At 45.6% G+C, this 22,609-nt stretch overlaps 1 long non-coding RNA gene across 2 annotated transcripts in view; it reads right to left on the bottom strand.

Annotated features, from left to right (window-relative positions):
* Positions 1-6,766: 6,766 nt before the first annotated feature.
* The window catches only part of LOC138607508 (uncharacterized), a 42,860-nt gene continuing 27,017 nt past the window's right edge, over positions 6,767-22,609 (bottom strand). For both annotated transcript variants that reach the window (XR_011309390.1, XR_011309389.1), the window contains exons 3-4: positions 18,892-20,404; positions 6,767-7,366 (exon numbers count right to left, since the gene is read on the bottom strand). This is a non-coding gene — a long non-coding RNA (uncharacterized lncRNA). The remainder of the gene's footprint in view (positions 7,367-18,891; positions 20,405-22,609) is intronic.

Genomic DNA, 22,609 nt, shown 5'->3' with positions numbered 1-22,609 from the left:
GGGTATGATGCATTCAAAGGTAGTAGGTTTTTCTGTGCGTGCTGCTGGTGTGCATTAGCTGCGACTACATCTAAATAGTAGGCGAATGCGTGCCCGGTCTGTCGCATTGGTTATTGCATCATTCACCACCTGAAAGCGCTTCCTTTTCTCTACCAGATGCTGAGTGTCGTCTTCTGAACTTCACGTCTGGATGGAGGGATCCCGCCCTTCTTCCATCTGTCCACCCTCCATCCCTCTATCTCTCATCCTTTCCCGCCTGCATGACCTTGACTGTGAATTATGGGATATCCTGCCACCCCAGAGTGTACAGCCACCCAGCCTGGTACTGCAACAATCGAAACAATACCACTGGGTGGATAACATGGTCGGAGGGTGGGTGCCTGAGAGAAGCAGGAGGAGGAGGATGAGGAGGAGGAGGGGTGGAAAGATGCTTCTTGAAGGCGCCGTTGCCATAGGTAACCTGGATGTGTGCCAGGAGAGGGGAGTGAACCATTTGCATGTATTCAAATCTCGCATGAATAATTCACTTTGAAGCCCCTGCTGGAGCGCTGGCAGACAATAGCTGTTCGCGCACACACACACACACATACACACAAATGCACAGTAGATGGGCGAAAATGTGCACAAATACTGCCTTCCTGCACACACAAACCCAGCCTGATCCTGTGTGAGAAAGGTGAGGAGGTTATACTGGGAGGCACACAGGAAGAAAGCCTTTTTTCTCAAGGATAAATCAGATTCGGATGCAGAGACAGCGGCTGCTGCTGTATTATCATTTCGCATGTATTTTACGGCTCCTTACGACGCTCTTGCCTGTTCAGACGAGGCCCTCTTTCCCTAAAACACAATAAATGCATAACCAGGCCCGGGATGCTGTTTGACTTTGAGCTTTTACTTTGGAAGTCACACCGCAGGAAGCTCAGGGAGGGCGGTATGGTAAACATATGCATATACACACATGTTCACACCCCTGTGGTTCCCTGCAAAGGCACACTGGCTGGTATCCAGTTGCCGTTATTTTGAAGGTCAGCTCAGTGTTCGGCCCTCAAACACCTGCTGGCTCATAGTAGGCTTCATAAATTTACCACCATTATAACGCCTTGAGAGACTTTTTTTATCTAACATAAACTGTCCTGTAAACATTTCCCAGTAAATTCGCCTTAAAAAAGCCAAGAAACAAGATGAATAACACCTAATCACGCTGCTGAGACTGTAAAACTCAGCGACGAGCCGCTGTAATCCCTCCGTTCATGCATGCTGATATTTACAAGAGCTATAGGAGCGTCATCCTCTCCCACCGCCTGCACCCTCCGAGCTCCCACTCCCCATAGCTCAGTCTTGTTAATTTTATAAGATCCAGCATATTGCCACTTATCGGCTGGCAGTGTTGTAAAAGCTCTGGGGTCAGTGCATTACTGAGCTGCTGGGCTCCACTCTTCCATTAGAGGGAGTGTTCAGGCTGCGTTGGCCTTCACTCAATCAAATACAGGCTCCAAACGGCTGCTCCAAGTGCAGATGAGGGGGCACAAGCACACACACTTTCACACGCACACATATACAAATGGAGACTCCTTCAATCCCTGGTTGTGAAACTATCGTACGCATAAATCTGAGCACATAAATCTCGGCACCTACACGCACACACACACACTCTAACTCACACACAGTATGTGCTTATCCTCACTGTTTCGAAGCCCCGAGGGGGTAACGCATTCATTTGCATGGAGTGTTTGCATTTAAAGAGAGTAAATGTATACGTGTGTGTGCTTGTACTGCAGCTGACATTTTCAACACTTGGCATTTGAACAGATTCGACACTAAATGAGATGTAGCTTCGCTCCGTCTCCGGATCAGGTGAAACAGATGAGAGGTGAGACGAGCAGCAGGCAGGAATAAGAATAAGGCTGATTTGATGCCGAAGTAGAAATTTAAATAGAATTTGTGTTTTTGTTGAACATGTAGGGCTAAATTATTTTTCACAATCAGTCTGGGAATGAGGTCAATGTCACTGTCAAGGTAGTGTCAAGGTCAGAGGAAGTAAGGATGTATGCTGCACGCCTCGCTCATTACTAGAATGCTATAATTATGGTGAGGTGGTACGTCTATGCATCTGACTACATGTCACATCTTATTACAGTGATTCTGCTGAGATGCAGGATTTCAATTCAAAACCTCCATCTGGAAATGACCATTTTTGGGAGAGCTGTTAATTCAAGTTACTTTGTATTTAAAATCAGATATCTAAGATATTTTTAAATGAAGGCTGCACAAATTAACATTTATTCATAAAAATTTCAAGTCAGCGATCATTTTCTGTTTGATCGTTATTGTTATCAAATTGATTTATTTCCGTGGGTATTTTACATCACACATATGTGCAGACAGAGCACATACAAAGAAAGGGGCACCCCACCAAGGCCTCAGTGAGTTTTTGCACATGTATAAACATGTATGTAATTCTCCTGCAGGAGTGAAGGCTGGGGTTTGATGGGTGGGTGGTGGGTGGACGGATGAAGAAGAGGCTCTGACAGACTTTGCATGAGAATGGCCGGGGTCCTGTGAACCTTCTGCTCCCTGTGTCCACATTCAATGGCGTCGCTGCAGTTAGCATGACAAACTAGGCTTCAAGTTCTTGGACTTTTTAAAACAGCCCCCCCCCCCCCCCCCCCCCAACCCCCCTCCTATTTTATCGACCTCCCCCATCCAAGTTCTGCCACCACCATAACCCCCTCCTGGTGAACCCCTTACCCTCAACTTGCTCCTCTGGGTGCACTGTGGGCCGAGCCTGCAGATTTTATGAGGTGTCTGGGGGGCCACCAAGTTCAGGGGAGGCAGGGAGACGGCCCCTGCACACACACACACACACACACACACACACACAAACAAGTGGCGTTATGGAATGGAACTTACAAAATGACAATGATACTTGTCTTGACAGTTTTAATTGTACTTATTTCTTTAATTGAAGAAGAAGAAGAAGCTTAAAAACAGAATCTAAGTTTCAGACAATTTGTAAGACTTCAAATTTGATCTAAAATCTATCAGGACATTTTTTCCTTAATGTTTTCACTTCCCAGTCCTCTAAACGCCACATCATTATGATTCAAGTCAGCGTGTTATTACGCGTGCATGTGAGAACAGTCATTGGGGGCTGAAATTAGAGCGCTTACATAAGAACTTAATTTTGTATGTGTGTGTGCCGGTTTGGCACATCAGTGGGCCGCAACTGAACCCGATGAACTCGCTGAGGATTCTAGTACATCAACACAAAGCAAACAATACTGATTCAGTCACTTCTCTCACATATAAATATATACACCTATATTTACTTGCAATAATACATTATAATCTCCACTGCGGGCTATTATTTTTTACGTACAACACATGTTGTCATACAGGGTTATTTCACACAGGACACAGAGTATACTGTATGTTTTGTTGTAGCTATAAACAAAGACTGGTCACTGCTAATTGCTTGGTGAGGCTTTTAAGCCCACTGTGATAATTAATTCTTAGTGATTCTTCATCATAATAATGTTAAATAAATAGGTACAATTAAAGCCCAGACTGTTTTATATGAATATATTTTATAATATGTTCGGTGTAACAAAAATACGTCCTTGTTGTGTTTGTGTAACGCCTCGGCATAAAACATCTGTAAATCCTGAGGGCCGTGAACACTCGAACACACACTAATGTGCTCATTCTGTGTAATGACGGCATTATAATTCTATTCAATGAGCCTAATTTGGAGAGCTAAACTGTGCTGTATTTTGGAGTGCATCACAGTATCTTTACAAAAAGCCCCAGACTCTCATTTTTAATGTTAACATCTGAAAAGATGTCATAATATTTAGCTGCAGTGGGAAAATATGATGCCTCAAATCCTAGAAGAAAAAAAGAAACACAATCATATAAAACTAACATTAAAATATGAGGCTAATGTGAATGCAATTTGTGCACATTAGTTTTTTGCTCATTAGAGCAAATAACAGCATTTTATTGTATAATTATTAACTCATTCATTGTGCTAACGATTTGCTTCTTCCACATCTTCTGTATGATTAATATACCCTCATTTCCTCCATGCATCTCACTGTGCTGTTTATGTAATGTGCCTCGTGAATGTAGCCAATCAGCGAACGTGTGTGTGAAAAAAATACACACTGAAAGAACCTGAAGGCCCACATTTATTATAGCAAAATATAAACTGTTGAATTGTTCATATCACAGAAATATTAATGACAGTCACATTCTTCATTTAAAGTAAGTAATGTGATCATTATTAAGGCAGACTTTAGTTTTATTCCAGCTTGTTTATTCAAACACATTAAGCTTGTAAAGGGAAAAAAAATCAAAACAAACAGAGAATGGATTACGTAATTTATTCCACAGTTTTATTTTGACACCGTAGCTCTTCAATTATAGTTTACATGCAGTAAAACAATACCTGCTCCTCCCCACCACTTCTCTTTTACTGCCTGTGAGCTCTGTGCAGCTCCGTCCTGCTGTTAAAGGCCTTTGTTTGTGAACCGGCCAGGATGTTAGAGACTCTCCGAGCACAAACAAACAGCGGGGCAATTAAAAGACAATTAGCTGACCCCTGAGGGTTTGTTAAGGTCCACAATGGGCTGCTTTTACAACGCAGGGAGCAGCTACAAATCATTGTAGTGGGCGGGTTAGAGAAGTTTTATTAAACTAAGGGAGGCTTTGTTCTTAAATATTTATCCAGGTATTTATGAGGTCAACTTTAAATTCAGCAAAAGTGTTGATATTAATGTGTTTAATTATTTACTTTAGTGCTTGGTTTATAGGACGCACCAAAAGTGCAAAAACAAAAGAAAAATAAATGGACTACAATTAATTTTTACAGTGAACAAAGGGATATTAAAAGGACGTAATAAACATAATAACTGTAGTAAATAAATACAGACGAGTAAGGATTTAAAAAGAGCAATTCTTTCTTTTAACACAAGCTACATTATTTTCACGCTCGTCTTCACATTTACCATCAGCAGTGAGCAGGCCTCGCTGGCAGACTTGTACGCTGTATACAGAGTGTATGTGACATGATCCGTAACTCCATCTATAGGTGTTATGGTATCATTCTCGCCATTAAAGAGGTTTTCCACCTTCCCAATGACCTCCGCCTCGCCTCACAGGACACAGAAAACGACCTGATGGCAATGCCTTTCGCTGTACAGAGGCCGGGCTGCAATGTGTGAGTGTGTGTTTATGTGTGTGTGTGTGTGCGAGCATCTGTGGGTCACTCGGCGCACGGACTCCAGTGTCTTTAGAAAGCGTCCAGCCTGTAGGGTTTCGGCCTTCTCCCCGGTGAGAGTGGGGGAATCTAGCATGGCCAGTAAGCATGTATATCAGGCCATCTCACGGCTGGCTGGACGCTCCCTGGGTGGCCCACCATGGTCAATACTGCACTGGTGACTGGACACACAGAATGGGATAATCTCCTACTTTCTTTCAGGGCCACGGTGCACACATGCAAACACACACACACAGATCTCCTTTCATGCTGGCCTGGCAATGGAGGCTCGCCTGGCCCTTATTTCAGGTCAGGACCAGTCAGGGGGAGGCAGAAGGCCGGGGCACCCAGAGCAAGCAAGCGAGCGAGCGAGGGGACAGTGTAGGTGGCGGGGGGGGAGGTGGGGAGGCAAGCAGGGAGCCCATTTCAGCCAGAGCAGTGGAGCACACTGGGGGCACTGGGGCATCGCCTCCACTGGCTGTTGGGGGAAAACAAAAGGAGGTGTGATCCCCACAAAACATAGGTTCAGTGTGTATGTGTGTGTGTGTGTGTGTTGTGCTTATGAATGTGTATCATTGTTCAGAGTTTGCTTCAGCTCCAGCAACTCGCTTCAACACCCCTGCTGCTCACACACAAAGGCACCTAATTGACACCACAGATTTAGGCCACTAGCTTTAACTGTTCCCCTTCCAGCCCTTCAGCCACTGCTGGAATAATCAGAGTAATCCAAGTGTGCAGGCTCATAAAGCTTCTCGTACCACATCTTTCATGATACTTTTACATGAAGCATCAATGGCTGGCAATATTCTATATTTTTCTAATGGTCAACAAATGCCATAAAGAATGAAAACAACAATTTGTTAGACCATCTGTTTATATTGTCAAACTTCCTGACCCCGTCTCTGGCTGTCCTGAATCATCCTTTAACTGATGAAGAAGTAAATCTTAAAAAAAGGATGAAGTCAGTTTTTTTAAAGACGACAAATATTGCAAAAATAGCTAAGTGATGTAGTTTTTAGCAAGTGTCACTCAAACATATGATCACGGTCTATTTTCAGCTGAGCATGAATCCACATTTGGATCTCTTGTAAGCACCTACAGCTGTGGGGCAGTACGCTGGATTGGCTTAAAGTGAAACTAAAGGGCCCATGTTAGTTGTAGTAAAGCAGCATGTCACTACTTGCACTAAGATGTGTCTCATTAATGTGTTTTTGATATATATATATATATATATATTTTTTTTACAACAATGGAGGTCCAAAACACAAGGATAAGATACATGAAACTTTTAATACACAGGAGGATCCTGGTGGCAGTCGTACATTCGTTGATGGTTTTGGTCTTTTTACGGGATTTGTTTGCATTATAAAAAAGAACATCCTAACCTTTCCTTTCCCTTTAAGGTTCAGCTTTAATCTCAGCAATAATGCAAACATTACTGGCAGATTGAACGGAAGAGGGAAAAAACAACAAAGACAAATTCTCATTTGACAAATTGTTCAACTTTATTGAAAACGTTTATCATATCAGGGCAACACTTTCGACATTCTGGCAATATCACTTAAAATTTGATCATAATTTCCTCCATTATATGAAAGATATTGAATAAAAAATGAACGTGTACATAACATCCCACAAAGAAGGGGAAAGTAGTTTAACATCCAGGAACTCTTTTAAACTATTCTCCAGTCAAATACTTGAATATAAATGACTCAGTAAAAAGAAAGGACCCCTCGGGGTGCCATCCAATCTCCGACCTAAAATTGGTCTCAAACACAGTAAATCATATCTAATAAAACTAACTTTGGAAAATATTGCTCAGTAGCTCAATTTTACACTTTAGATAGCTCTTAAATTGATTCAACCTCTAAACTTACCTTTTAGCAGCGGCTCAGACTTACCTGTCCTCGTCCACACAGACCACAGGCTACAGAACTGATAATCGGCCTCTCTGATGTGAGTATATCTGACCGTTCTTGCAGGTGTAGAGGGGACACTTCCCACATGTGGGTGAGACTAAACATGTCCAGAGATATCATGTGTACAGTGTGTGTGCGTTGTTAGAGTAAGATCCAATGAGCTGTTTTTCATCTCCACGGGCTGCATCTGTGAAGACATAAACGCATGAAGAAGGGCGATTAGTGAAAAGAAGACTCATACTAGGTGTCATTAAACAGAAATATTACACAGGCATGTCCTGCTAAATCTAAAATCATACGTAGAGAGGTGTAGCTGCATGTATCCGTGTATAAATCATATGCCCTCTCTGCGTACAGCCTGCCAGGATGACGTTGCTTGTGTCACCGTCTTTCCAGACACCCCAAACTGTTAAGGTTTACTACAAGGGCGAGGAGGGGGGGGCTGTGCGTTTCTGCATGTGTGTGCGTGCATGTGCGTTTGTTTGTGCGTCTATCAGCTGTCTGCATCTATGGTGTGCATGACCCCTGAGCTAGCAGACAGTCATGGGTCAAGGGTCAAGGTAGAGGCTGTCTGGGCTTCCTGGCTGAAACCAACGCCTGCAGCAGAAACACACACATTAACACGCAAACATACACACACACACACACACACATAGGGGGGAGGGGTTGCCCCCTTCCAGACTAATATCACCTTTGGGATTAGGATCCAGACAGAAATACATTGACCCCAAACACACGCACTCCCACACACACACACACACACACTGACTGGATCTGCTTGGTCATAAAACAGGACTGGGTTGCACGGCATGACGCAGACAGAGGCAGCAAAGATGCTGAGTCTGAGGAGGCCATCTAATTATGTTTCAGCGCTGAGTTAAAGAGGGGAGCAGAGGAGACTGGGGAGGTTCAGGCGTCACCATGGTGAGCAGAGAAGCAGCTAACACAGAGCTAGCTAGCTACATGGATAAAGGAGACCAGGAAATGGAATCAAACAGGCAGCGATCATAGCTTTAATATTTCAATATGTGACGGATATATTGTATTTAAAGGTAATTTTATGAGTGTTAAAATGTTTTAAATCCGTTCAGGTGAAAGAGCAGCTACAAAAAGAGCATTGTTTGTTGCTAAATCAACGTACTTCCTCGCGTACGTCACGCTACAGTACAGCTTAGCTCTGCATTAAACTAAAGCACTGATGTAGCCGCAGAAAGTAAAAGCCCAGAGCACCAATCTGGATAAAACAACATCAGAATGCCAAACGCTTGCAACAAAAATCAAAGAGAAGCGAGTGTGCAGGATCTCAGCACACAGTGAAACTGAAAAAAGGTCAAATTCAGACGAGCTGACGGGCTCCGCTGCCAGGCCATCGGGAAAACTCCCCAAATAAGCCCAAGTGTTAAGCCTGCTAATCCCCTGTATTATTGCAACATCTGTGAGGTCTAGAGAGGCTCTGCCAGTGATTAGCAAGACAGATGTAAACAATATCCTGGCTGTGGAGGAGAGGAGAGGGCCTGGTTGATGTAGGTAACACGGTGCTTGAAGGATAAGGAAAGGAGAGAACGTGGAGAATATAAAAAAGGTAAGTGGGATTGAGCGTGTCAAGGGATTTAGGTTGGAAAAAAAGAGCAGGAAGTGGAGGATTGACGGAAAAGAAGCTCCAAAGGAAGCGCACATTTGAAAAAATGATCTGTTAGCTTGATGACGTTTGGCCAAAATAAGCCGAGCATTAATAGAATACAGTAGATGGGGGAGGTGGAGGGAGACAGAAGGTGACAGCACGAGGGGGAGAAGGCGCAGCAGATTGGGAGACGGCAGACCCGGGGGCAGGGGTGCCCCAACCGGCTGACGAGACACCAGGGAGACGTGCCTAATTTATGCAGAGTTAGGCTGAAGGGGCTGCAGAGTGGAGGGTGTCTGGGACCCCTTTCAATACCCCTTTAGAATGAAGGGGAGCAGCTATGGGTGCTATAGCAGTGTGGGAGCAAGAGGGCCATGGGGGAAGGTAAGGGGCGGGGGGGGGAGTCTCGACACAACAAGGAGGGTGGAGGCTGCTCTCCCCGCTCAATTCAGGCGAGGCTGTCCGTCTGACGTCCCATTAAGGTTCGGGACAGGGCATGGGGAACGAGGCGGTGAAGGGGAGAGGGAAGGGAGGAGGAGTGAGGCCATGCTTAACTCCCCCCTCAGCTAGAGATGCTCTTTCCCCCCACTCCAGTGTTCTTCTCCAGTCTGGCTACCTATTAGATCCACATGGCTGTCTGTCTGCTTCTCTGCATACTAATTCCCCATTACAGCAACCTTGAACGTGAGCGAAGAACAGAGCCGGACTAAATCAGAGACAAGGAGCTGGCTGATTGGTCGGCTGAATGAGGGGCGAGAAGAGTACTTCAGCAGGCGGATTCATCGGGCTCGACGAGTATGCTGAGGTGTTTGGACAATATTACGATTTGGTGAAATTGGTCATATAATGGGCAGTTGAATTAAAAAAATATATTTTTCAAATTTGTATTTTCATGAAAATAAAATGTATTCTCGCGGATTTCAACATTTAATGTCACAAAGTGGTTCCAAAATAAGAGTTGGGACCCCCAAAGTTGTCTGAATAAAGACAAAAAAGGGTCCCCAACTGTGTAAAAAAATATGATATTTTTGATTTGTGATTATTTTGCATACAAATGTTAACTATTTCAGCTTCAATATTATATCTGTTTAATGTCAGCATTCAAAATGTTGCACCAGTTGTGTGTTGACTTTGAGGAAACATACAGTATGCTTTGTGTATGTGAATCCTGGCTGATAGCCAAGTGAATCATTGTGTGTGGTTGTGTGTGTGTGTGTTTGTGTGTTTGTGTGTGTGTAGTTCGAGGGCCCAGCGAGAAGCAGAACAGACAGCCGGGCAGGGTGATGGTTGAGTCTGGTGATGCAGGCAGACAGTTTAATGACAGTCCTCACCCCTGAACATACAAGCCAGCGAGTGCCCGGCTTGCTCTCAGATGTACACACAGCGTATGACACGTGCACATATATGTGTGATGTATGGAGCGGCGTTTTTTTCTGGAAAAGACACAGGGGCCGGTGAAAATGAAAGAGAAAGAAATCTCTCTGTGTATGACCCTGGAAAAAAATATCTGGAGGGGCTTGAAATGACTAACAGGAGCCTCTTTTGACCGTCGCTTTTCTCTGTTAAAAATAAACAAGAGTTTTGAGTTTGTCCTTCAGCACATTTACACCTTTCACCCCACGTTCTGAAAACAAGATTTATACGGATGATACAGCACCAAACACTGCGAGGAGAACTGTCAGAAGCAATAAGAAATTACACTTTTAAGTAAATTCTGCATGCTTGCTACTTGTGATGTTCTGGTGGGGACGGGAGCAGAGCAAAGAGCCATTCACCGCTAAACAGAAGCCAAGCTCTTTGTGCCTTTTTCTAAGTTGTGCCCGGGCCGTGGCCCCGCATCTTATTCAGCATGCCTCGCGCAGGTCTGGACTTGAATTTGGTGCCCAAACAAAGACATAGAGCCACCTCATTAAAAAAACATGTCATTGGATCAGGCCCGGGCTGAATTGTGTGATTTTCCCTCCTACCATAAGTGGCCGTGACTGAGCGTTGGGCTGAATCAGAGGCCGGATAGAGGCCTACCAATGGAGCGCCACGCTACATCCCTATGGGAACCACCCCTTCACAGAGGGGGGCACATTTAAAGCTTTGTTGCTCTGTTAACACAGCTTTTTAAAACGCCTCTTTATGGACTCAGCTAAGCAAACTGCAGCCCCTGGTTTTCTTGCGCCAGAAGGAGAAAGTAAAAAAAAAGGCAACAGAATAAGAGGAGAAAAAAAGAGGCTGAAGAGGTTGTTTTTTGTTTCCATGGGAAACTTTAAAATACTGACAGCAAGAACCAAAGAAGCTCCAGTTTTATTTTTATATTTAGTTCAGAAAATCTGATTTTAATATTTTAGATCTACCCCAACACCTTGCCAAAATAAGGACAATAAAGTCCCACTGTAGCGCCTCTGTGGCTACGTCTGCTCTCGCTGCATCCAATCACCTGAGAACTGAACTTTGCAGTAGTTGGAAAAAAGGGGAACCAGGTCATTGACAAACTGCAGCGTCTCACCGTGTCCTCAGATACAGTCAGCACACACGTTTACCCAGAGGACTACAGACATCGTGCTGCTGGAACAATAGGTTTGTGTGGCAATGTGTGTGTGTGTGTGTGTGTGTGTGTGTGTGTGTGTGTGTGTGACAAACACAGTCGTACTTTGGAAACCTGGGCCGGAGACTTAGTCAGTCTCTCAGGGCGCTCAGGATGACAGTGAAATGAATAACAATGAACTTGCTGAGAGTCAAGTTCAGAACATTAGAGATGAACCAGAGCTGAGGAGCACGGCGGTACACAAAGGAACTGTGTGTGTGTGTGTGTGTGTGCGCGCGTGTGTGTGTGCGTGTGCATAATTGTGTCAACGGGCTCAGGAAATATCTCAATATGAGCACAGCGCCGAGCTCCAAAGAAGAGCACCCACTAAGATGAAAATGCACACACACACCTCCTCTTCTCGCTCTCCTGCTCCCCTCCCCTTCCCATCTCGCCGCGCACATGCAGCAAGGACCCCGTCCTCGCAAGTCTAGCGCTGTCTGCTGCGCGCCTGATGAAAAAGCAGAACGAGCATAGGGGGTGCACATGCCTAAAGGCAAGAAAAGGCACATTTGTAAATCACAGCCCCAATATAAACATAGGGTTTAATAGGGGTTTCTGAGGCGCGTTGGCAGGGGTCCACCTCGCCGTGTGCTCCACCAGCCGTGTTGCATGTTTTTTCTTTTTTTTTTTTTTCTGCATGCTAGCCGGCTACAGGGGAAAAATGTGACTGAACAGCCGCCACCACCCAGCAGAGAGGACGGTGCAAGGGGGCTGAGAATGCATCTGAATACATTTACATAAAGATGGCGCAACGTTGACAGAGGCGCCGCTGAGAATGCACCGTGCGCGTCATTGTCCCCCAAAATCAGAGTAATGATTGAAATGTTATGGGAGGGGGATGAAGCGGCCACTGAAGAGACAGGGGGAGCTTTTTTAGACTCGCCATTATGTTAACGACATCAGCAGTGTATATGAACCAGAGACGCCTGCAGGGGGATAATATGAAGGATAAAAGTAGCGCTATGAAGGTAGAATAAACACAAATTGCACAAATAACCGCCACAACCCCTGAGACTTCGGCTGAGAGGAGATTTGATCAAGAAGTTTGTGACAATTTAGACGAACAAGGAAATCACATTTCCCTAACTGAGACGCTGAAATAAACTCATGAGAGAAACACAAAAGAGGAAAATCTGATCACTATATTTAACGTCTTAATCACCATCCTGCTGCTTATGTTAAAAATTCTGGTAGCAAAAGAATGCATCTAAAAATGTAGGAAAGGCAGAACTTGTGCTGAAAAATGTTCCAGGGTGATTTTTTTTTTTGCTTCCCTTCGGAAAAAAAACCTGCAAGGATATTTGATAGTAGAGTGACTTCAAAATACTGCAGATATGAGACCTTATTTCATAACGCACGGCACAGATATTTCAGCGGCAGATTTTATTAGGAGATAAACTGACCAGATTTTACTGTAACAAATCCAGAGGATAGGATTCCAGTAAACTTTTAATCAAATAGATGGGATGTAAAGGTGAACATGGCCTAAGGTACGGCGCTGCTTTTTTGGAGAAAGCACTTTAATTTTGAAAATACAAAACAGGTAGGCAACAGAGAGAGAGGCGTCGGTGGAGCCCTGTGATAAACCTCTTGCAGATATAGTCAGCTAGCCAAACCATCCTGTCAGATCAGTGCCTGAGGAGAGGCAGAGGGGGAAAGAGAGGCGGCGAGAAGGGGAAGAGAGCAAAACACGGGTGAAAAGGGTCAGCAGGGAGGAAGGCTAAACCCCAGAAGCAAGCAAAAGATTGTGTGTGCAGTGCATTTATATTTCAGCGTGTGTGTGTATGTGTGTCAACCCCAGCTGGGCAGACATTTACTTGACATGCTGATAGGGATTTAAGCAGTGGGTGGGTGGTGTGTCTGACCAAGGTGAGTGAATGAGCAGAGAAGGGGAGCTGGTGGGGATCGGAGGATGATAGGAGGCGGAGGAGGCAGGGAGGAGGAGGAGGGGGGGGGGGGGACCAGAGGGGCTCACAAAACTGCCGTTACTAAGCTTGATTTCAGCGCGAGTTGAGATGATTAGGAGACGGAGGTAGAAATGAGGAGGAAAACAGGGGGTAAGGGAGGTGGGTTTTATTGGAGAACCCTCCAGGCTATGGGAGAGAAGGGGGACCGGTCTATTGAGGTGATGAGGGAAAGCGGGTCTTTCTTTCAGACGGTCTAATGAAGCATAAGTCCCCGATGAAGAATGGAGGCAGGCTACCGCAGGGTGGGTTAGCTTCTGTCTCCGCTCCTCTCCATTTCTCCCCTTTTTGCTCTCCTCCTCTTCCTCCTTTTCTCCTCTCCTCTCCTCATGTGCTGCAGTCCCTCCTCTTAAAGGGCTTACACTGTTTATTTCCAACGTGCCGCAAGCTCAAGCACTCGCCTCTCACATGATTTGATGAAATGGCAATGATACAGTGACCGGCTGCATTTCACCAGTAAAGAGGATTGCTATTGACGGGCCGGCCTCATCAAGAAAATGTGACACATGGCGAAGCTACGTAGGAAATTAGCAAATTGCAGGGACTAAAAGATCAACGCTCTGAATCAGAATTTAAACATTCAGATTAGGATTAAAAGCAGGTACGTTTGGGATTGTGGCGTGCACACATACGATGAACCCCTACCCGCCATGTTAAATTACAGGAGGCAGCAGACTGAGACAGACAGGGGGGGGGGGGGCTGTCAAAGTGTCTGACTTGGTTTGACTGTGTTTGGCTGGGGGTTGTTTGACCAGGGGGTTGACGGGGCTGCAGGACTGATTTCTGGCTCGATTTGGCTCAGGGCCGACTGGAGACCGGCTAGAGGCTGACTAAAAGGGGGGTGGGGGGGGGGTGGGTCTCCCTGCTTCTCAGCTCAACTCGTCCCTGGAGCGAAGCAATAAGAAGCAGCTTATAACATAAGCAAACACGGAGGCAGCTCACAGACAGTCAGCCGGGCAGCCGGCCGGCCGGGGATGAGCTGCACATGAACCGCACAAACACACATGCACACACACACACACACCCCTGACCTTGACCCCTGAGGTCCTTGCTAACCTGTTTCTGAATGGAAGTCGGTGCAGCTGGGGCGTCTAGCCATGAACAAACCGCAACCCCCCTCTTCTACACGGACCCCTCATCGCCTGATCGTTTAGCCCGTTCCCACGCTTGATGACTGGGTGCTGCCTCTGCATCTGAATGGTGCAATTTAATATTTATGTACCCATAGACCTGTCTGTCTGTTTCTAAGGCGACAACAACAGCAGGATTATCGGTGGCTTGTGTGAATTACGTGCTAAACATGAATCTGAATGTTTTAGTTCCAGTTGAAGTTTTTCTTCTTTCCGAACTATATTCATCCTCTCTGTAGTCTCTCTCAACGGCCTGCTCATTCAGCCTGAGCACATACATACTCTATATAATGTATGTGTGAGTGTGTGTGCATGCTCATACAAGTCATTCAGGGGGTTCAAACCCCTCCACCTTCCCATTTTCATTACGGCCAAATCTCAGGCCTGTGCTGCAGCCGCGTGGCCTTTTGCCGGCGAGCAGGCAGTTTAATCACACATACAGCACTACTCCATTTTCATTTCCTTTTCATACAGCCTCCATCCCACTCCAGCTTCATAATTCTCCCCTCAGAGCTGTCTAACCCGCCTGAGTGTTTGCAGCCTGTTGAAATGACATAATCAGTGACTTGGATAAATGCCTGACTGTTTTTCCTCGAGTCTATAATCAGACTTGGGGCTCAGCGTTGCAGCTCTGAGGAAACAGCAGCAGCACTTGACTCAGGAATTACTTCCTAAGGAGGGGAGGTTCACGCAAGGAATTTGTCTGAGTAGCAATGCACTGGATTTAGTTTGGTTGACTGCATGTAGAAAAATATAATAGTTGTTTTTATGTACAGAGGCGCTAAAAGAAATATCATTTGATTGCATGAATGCAACCTGTTTAACAAATGTATATCGAAGCATATAAGATATAAACAGTTAAAACATGTAATTTATCTTTATCCTCAGCTTTAATTATATTAAAAAACATTTATTCCATTAAAATGTGAATAATATGGAAAAAAAGGGGCATTCAAAAAACTGTTGTGATCATTTGTGCTTAGCAATTTTATCCAATCCTTCAAAATAAAATGCCCTTCCACATAACAAACATAGCTGCTCTCTTTTTGTATCATATAGCTAAAAAATATAAATCTAAGTTTCCTGAAAACACTGAATCTGACCAATTAACTCATTGTTCTGTGTGTAAAAGGCGTCAACACACCCATTACAAATTTTACTTTGAAATCAGTTGGTGTTTCGAGAAAGAGCTGATTACTTATTTGTTTGGTTTCAACAAAGAGAAAGAGAAAGACGTGGGCCGGGATGAATTGAGCGATGGCTGTAAATGCTTTCAGCAACTATTACTTCAGTGGGTGGAACACATCCAATCAATACCTAAGCAAATAAAAAGCAGAGGGCAGTCTGAATGAGAAAAGCTGCAGCGGGCTGGACGACAATCACACAAATGAACAGTCCACACTAACAATACCAGGAAATAGAACCCTATATACCTGGTTTGGATTATTTTATTAAACTATCTAACTCTAAGTGTCGAGGACAAATAGTATTTCTTTTACTTTAGTTCTTTCTAGTGGGCGAGGTTCGAGTTGGTCGTTGCTTTGAATGCTTTAAATTATGCAGTAATCAAATAAGAATATTTTTTTGTCTATTATGAAATTTTGTTGACTTTCTCTTATTATCATTTATAGTTTAGACAGACTCATACGATTTTTTAATGTAGTAAAGGCCCATCATTTATGTAATTTATGAAAATCATTTAATTAAAAATGACCGGCGTATGAGTCATCTAACTGTTGCAGATTTTAAGCCTTCAAGCTTATAAAAATGCAAATATATATTCAATCAGTTCTTCTCTTATAAAGTGTCTCAAACACATACACACACTGCTATATTAATGCACATACAATACATCCTCCTATATCAAGGTTCAGTATACCATCCTTCCTGTTCTCTTTGCATTGAATTGTGCATAACTGCATTGACGTGGTGACACATGGGCCTGTAAGCATTATACACGTAAAAGCTCTCTGCAGGGGAGGGTGCTGGGATGTGTGTCCTTTTTTCCCCCCCTGTATATTACTGAATAGACCATGTGTTATGGATTAGCATGTAAACGTGTGTGTTTTCATGTGGTATGTGTGCATTAGCTGTTATAGCGGCTGACTAGCATACGTGCTTGGGTGTTATGTTCATCTGCTGCTTCATAAAACATGAAACATATGGTCCCCCCTTGCTTGATTTGAATATGCAAATGATGAATACAACAGCTCCACCCAGTTTGATCCCCCATGATCCAGACAAACTACTCTCTCTCACTAGAAAGACTCAACACCCACCTCCCTGTCCTGTTCCTCAATCCCTCTCCCTCCCCCCCGGAGAGCTTCAGCTTTCTAAAGCACCTACACACATCCACATGCAAGATTATATGACAGGTTTAAAATGTGTTTAACCCTGTGGCTCATTTTCCGCTGCCTCTTTCACACTCTTCTTGACTTCTTGTTTCTTACTCTCTCTGAAAATTAGCTTGTTAACTCTCAAAAGATGTAGGGAAATAATTATTCAAATACGTTTTTAAAAAAATAAAATAAATAGATGAATTGTCGACCTATTGTTACTATAAGAGCAGATTAAAACCTGCCTGTCTGTCCTTTTTCTGCTATTTTCCCTAACACATGTATAAAGTCTGCTGCCTCTCCGGGCTAATTCCAGCTAGCCTTGGCTAAGGCTAACATGCTCTCTACCTCAGCCTCATCAGTGTCACTGTGGGTCGATTAGACGGATACCTGATTAAAACTGCCTGAGTCTGATAGCAAGGACGATAACAGCAGCAAACAATCCTTTCCTGGATGCCTAAACAACACCAGTGGTTCTCAGCCGACTTAGAAAGATCATTTATTTCTTGACACATATTTCAAGGGCAAAATTTAGCCTGTAATTAGCCGTATGGTTAGCTACTATTTAGAACTAACGACACTTTGTCGGACGACTTTTGAGGGTCTGTGTATCTCCAGTCTTTGCTGTGAAGTTCAAGGCTACACAACCACAGACCAACAGATACTGTACAGCAGGTCTTCAGAGCGGATGATGGCCTGTTTCCAGGACACACACAATTCCCCAAATCGCTCTCTCCAATAATTAGCACTGACAGCTGAAAACGACCACGGATGCCTCGGGAGTTCACAATGAAACGGACAATTGCACGAACACACACAACCATAGAGCCCAGACACACACATACAAACATAAACACACATGTCAACGCACAACGGCAGCAACGGAGGCTCCATCAGCACAGCTAACACCACATTAAGACCATAAAGCACCGATACATCTCCTGCTCCACGTACACCGCCCGTATCCTGCTGCTCCTGCACTGATACCCCTGATCCCCCCGCGCTTTGACAAGGCGTAATAAAGCCTGTATGAAGCGCCGCATTGTGTGGGGAGAACACAATGTTGCATGCTGAGTGCTGTGAGAAGGGCGTACACCCGTGGGTCCCACGGCGCAGCAGCGCACCAGGGCCTATAGCAGGGAGTGCTGAGCATGCTAATGAGGTCATTATGTTATGCCTCTCCCTCGCTCCTGCTCTCCTTTTTACAGTGTGGGCTCTGCCTGTCAGAGGAGGCAGGGTACCCTGGTAATGCAGCCAACCACAGATGTCACATATGGCACAATGAGAAGACACATGAGCGTCTCCGAATGAGCCGCTGGGAGAAAAAGGATGGGGTGACGCGCTATTTTTCAGCTAGCATCAAAAGCAGGAGCAGGGCATCAGTGATTTGCATTAGGTGAGCTTAAAGGAAAGTAAAGAGGAGGGCAACAACAGGGCTAATTGTTCCTGCTGTGTATTCAATCAGCTAACGCGCTCAATTCTATTTCCTTTTTTCCTTTTACGCTAGCGCTATTATTTACAACCGAGGGGGAGGGGTTAAGTATCAAGCACATGCAAATGCAATTACAGGATATTTGCATAGCCGTTAACAATTAGAGGGCAGATGGCACACAGCGGGCATTAAAAAGCGACCGAGCGCCATCTTGGCTGAGGGAGACAGCTGGCAGACAGGAATCGGCCATTTTGTAAGCATGGGTCGCTGCCAGGCTGAGGCGGAGAGAGGCGCCAGTCTCTCTCTGTGTGCCAGCAGATTGGCAGGCGAGGGGGAGTTGCGCTTTAATACTCTTTCCTGGTACAGGCAACAACAACGAACTCCTCCAACAGTCAGTGACAGTATGATCACAGCACACGGCTCCTGTTGAGAGCCGAGGAGATCAACTGCAACATAACGCGTCTGTGTTCACTTTACAAACACACACGCACCTCTGAGCAGGGATGCTATCTTATCATGACACCGTTACCAGGAAGGGGAATGTTTCCTATATCTGTTATTCTCCTCGCTTAGCTCAATACGGCTCTGGGAATCACATAATTGATTTAATTTAGCACAAAACAATCAGTTAAATGGAAAGACTATACTCACCAAGGGGTGTGAAAACAGTCCATCTATCCTGTAACGTCCTCCCAAGTCGACAAAGTTGTACAGTACATGTTTTCTGGCACCATCGGATGTTTCTACCGTCTTCTCTCTGTTTTCCTCTGAAGGGGTTCACCTCTGATTTTGTTCATTCCTGAGGATGTTTCCGTTTTTCTCAAGTCACTGCCAATTTCGTTAAAACATCTAAAGAGCTTTGTGTGAGGGAGGACTTTTGTAAACGTAGAGGACAAAAAAAGTCAGAGGAAAAAAAACACGTAGTATCAGACGGGGGGTGGGGGTGGGGGGGGGGCACCGAACACGCACAACTACTGTCCTTTTCATCTCTCATTCAATTAGCAGCCATTCACTGCAGCTGCCATGGGATCCCTGCTGCACAGCCGTAAGTGGACTTCAGGTGCTATTTCCACACACATGGGGAGAGAGAGGTATGAAAGCCCGGGCCCGCCTTCCTCTCTTCCACCTTATAGATCAATACTGCGCTGCCATATCCTCTGATGGGAGCTGCTGTAGTGAGGGTAAGAAAATCTAAGGTGAAAAGACCGGTTGTGTCTGATACAGCGGATGGGAGAAAAAGTTCAAATTGTCCTTTCATCCTGGCTCATGAGATGTTCGGAATATTGTGCGCTGGGTGCTTGGAAGTGGGACTGAGCAGAAACGTGTCGTCTCTGTTGGATCCTTATTCAAAGTTAAGGTGGGATGAGTAATAGGAAGGAGGGAGCTGGAAGAAAAGAGACCTTCGACGTCCTGTTTTACTCTTCTTCCGTTTCGCTCCCTCCCTCACAGTCTCCGTGTCTCTCTGACAAACTTTTATCAAGCGGTGTTGGATGCAGCAAAACCCCCTCCGGGCGAACCACACACAAAGACTCTCTCTCTCTCTGTCTCTTCCCTCTCCCTTTTTCTCTCTATTCCACACACACACGTGCACCTCCTGACACACACACTGCGTGTGGGGCGGTTGCAGGGTTAGGGCCCTGGCCCCGGCTGGTGCTGGGACTGTTGGAGGAAGATAGAAAGAGAGATGGAGAGAGGAGCTGGGAGCAGTGGTGGTGGTTGGTCCCTGGGCTCCGAGGCCTGCAGGCGGTGCTGGGCAACCTCTGCTAGCCTCTCTCCTCTGTATTGATTTCTGCTGCTCCGCGCTGCTCCGCTCTGCCGCGGAGGCTCCTAGCCGGCGGGGATGAGCGCTCGGCTCACCCGCCTCACCTGCCTCTCTCCTGGCTCGGCTGGCCTAGCCTGCCCACTCTGCCGCAGCTTTGGCTGGCCCCTGCTGGCTCCCCGGGACCCCTGTATGCAGCGCCGGGGCCACAGGAGGGAGGCAGCCAGAGAGCCCATGGCGATCCACAGCTGTGTTCACCTGCTCTGGGTTCACCCGCTTCGAACCACCTCCTCGAACTGCTTCCAACCTTCTCTCCTTCCTTCCATCATTCCACCCACTCTGCTTCTCTTTTTCCTCCTCCACTGCCTCCTCCTACTCCTCCTCTTCTTCTTCTTCTTCTTCCTGCTGTACACAAACAAGCAGAGACAGAGATGGAGAAAAAACAAGTTAATCTCAACTTTCAGCATTTTACCCACTCTGAATGTCAATCCTGCGCTTTGATCAGTGAGAAGTTGGGGGTGAGGAATCTGGCATCCTCTCTCAGCTGGTAATGTGAACCTGCTAACCTTGGAGAGCACAAACTGCAGGGATTGGAGGCCTGAGAGTTAAGTGTGTCAGGCAGAGAGATACTGGCTGCCAAAGGTACTCTCAGCTATTAGATTGTGATGTGCTGCAGATAGCAAAATATAGCGAGAGTGGGCCCATTATAAAAATCACCTCTGCGTCAATAGAATACATTAGAAATATTTACAGGAAAAGTTTCTCTTCAACAGCCAGCCTCCTTTACTCTCCCTCAGGCCCGCTGAGCTTCATATTTATTTGCCCTTAAATAACAAGAGGAACATTTAAAACTGCTGGGATGTTTCAAAGCACCCTTCCCTGTTTGCGGCACAGTGAGAGTGAAGGAATGGAAATGTTTTGGCCGGACCGGTGGTGCCCTATAGAAACTTTGTCAAAGAAAACATCTCAGCTTTTGTATCATCCAGAATTATTCAAATGTGTTCAGCAGCCCTCTTCTTATGATAATAGCAGTTGGGGGGACATTTCTTTGAGGATTCATGGTCCCATTGTGTTCCTCAACAGAGAAAGAGCCGTGGCCAAATTCAACCCCCACTACCAGCCCACACTGCAGCGCGCTGCGCCAACCACACCACCTAAAAAATATCCCCGCTGCCGCAGTTACCACGGAGCTGTGACAGCCCTTCTGTCCACCTCTCTCTGAAAAAGAGACTAAAGCCCACAGGCCGACTGCCAGGGGAATAGAGAAGTAAAGTGTAGAGGTTTAGAGTCGGTGGGCCGGGAAGGCTTTGCAAGGAAGAGCTGTCTGTTAAGGAAGGAGCAAAGGGGGTGCGAGAGTGGCGTTGGGGGGTTACACAGTTGGGACAAGAGCGGCAAGTTTTGGAGAGGGGGGTGAGTTAAGTTCGGGGGACATGGATGGGGACCGGGGGTGCGGTGCATGTCTCAGACACAATAATACTATTCATTGGGCTCAGACATGGGTGTTAACTCCCCTCTGACAGAGCACAATGGGGCTCGGCGGCATTCAGGCAGCCTCGGTGATATTGTTAGTTCAGGGCTGCTTTCTCCCTGCCGCAGGACAGAGCGCCTGCATTGTACCCGTCCGGCACGATGGATGGAGGGAGGTTTGAGAGGTGAAAGGCAAAGAAAGAGAGAACAGTACGTTTGTCTATGTGTCAGCGCTGAAGGAGCGAGCGGCAGAGGGAACAGGGGGCGGAGAAGGTGGGGAGGAGGTGGTGGCGTTGGCGGGGGGTGTTTTTGCCCCATGGCATTGGACTTGTTTGTTTCAGGGGGAAAACATAAAACTGAGACTACAAGAGGATGTGCGATAAATATTACTCAAGCAGCCGATGCAGGGCTAAAGGGGCATTAAAGGAGAGGGGGGACACAGACGGAGCGAGGAAGCCATGATGGCATTTTTATGGGAGAAAACACAGCAGGTCCGTGTGCTGCTTTAGAGTTTAGATGCATTTTGTTCATACGCATCAAAAGAGGGAGAGCAGATAGGAGCGGGGAAGGAGAATGACAGAAAATGAGAACTGTGGAGGATGCTGCTGTTTGTGACTCGGATGAGGTGACATCCAGCTACCACGAGACCTACTTTTCCGGAGCAGAGGAGAGCAGAGGAGAGGAGATCCAGTTTATAATTCGAAGGGAGGAAAAAACTGAGAGATGTGAACCAGCACAGAAGTCACAGGGGAGTGCAGGCTGTGACTCAGACACAGATACAAGGCAGGTCTACATCCAAATGTAGAGCAAATCTTTACTGAATTATCCCTAAATTAACTGCTCAAAATGAAACATGTGGTGGAGCAGATTCTCCAGTTGGGTGAAGTAGAAAAAGAGTAAAATTAGATGATTAACTAAAAGAGTCTATCGTCACACATGTAAGAAAACTGAGGGTAATATGGCATTAGCTTTGTTTCATTTACTAATCAATGAAATGACCTGTTCACGTTAGACATTTTTTTTCTTCTTCTTTGGTAATGTCGAACGTGCAAATATATTACATTACATATATCATGCATGGCTGAAAGTTAAACTCTGTGTCATCTCTGCACTATTAAAAAGACCTAGACTGCAATATACCTG

The sequence above is a fragment of the Semicossyphus pulcher genome, unplaced genomic scaffold (assembly GCF_022749685.1).
Source record: "Semicossyphus pulcher isolate SPU_LCO1_2020_fin unplaced genomic scaffold, fSemPul1.0.p SCAF_4, whole genome shotgun sequence".
Classification (NCBI taxonomy): domain Eukaryota; kingdom Metazoa; phylum Chordata; class Actinopteri; order Labriformes; family Labridae; genus Semicossyphus; species Semicossyphus pulcher.
The sequence above is the reverse complement of the archived record's forward strand: the minus strand, read 5'-3'. Positions and strand labels throughout refer to the sequence as shown.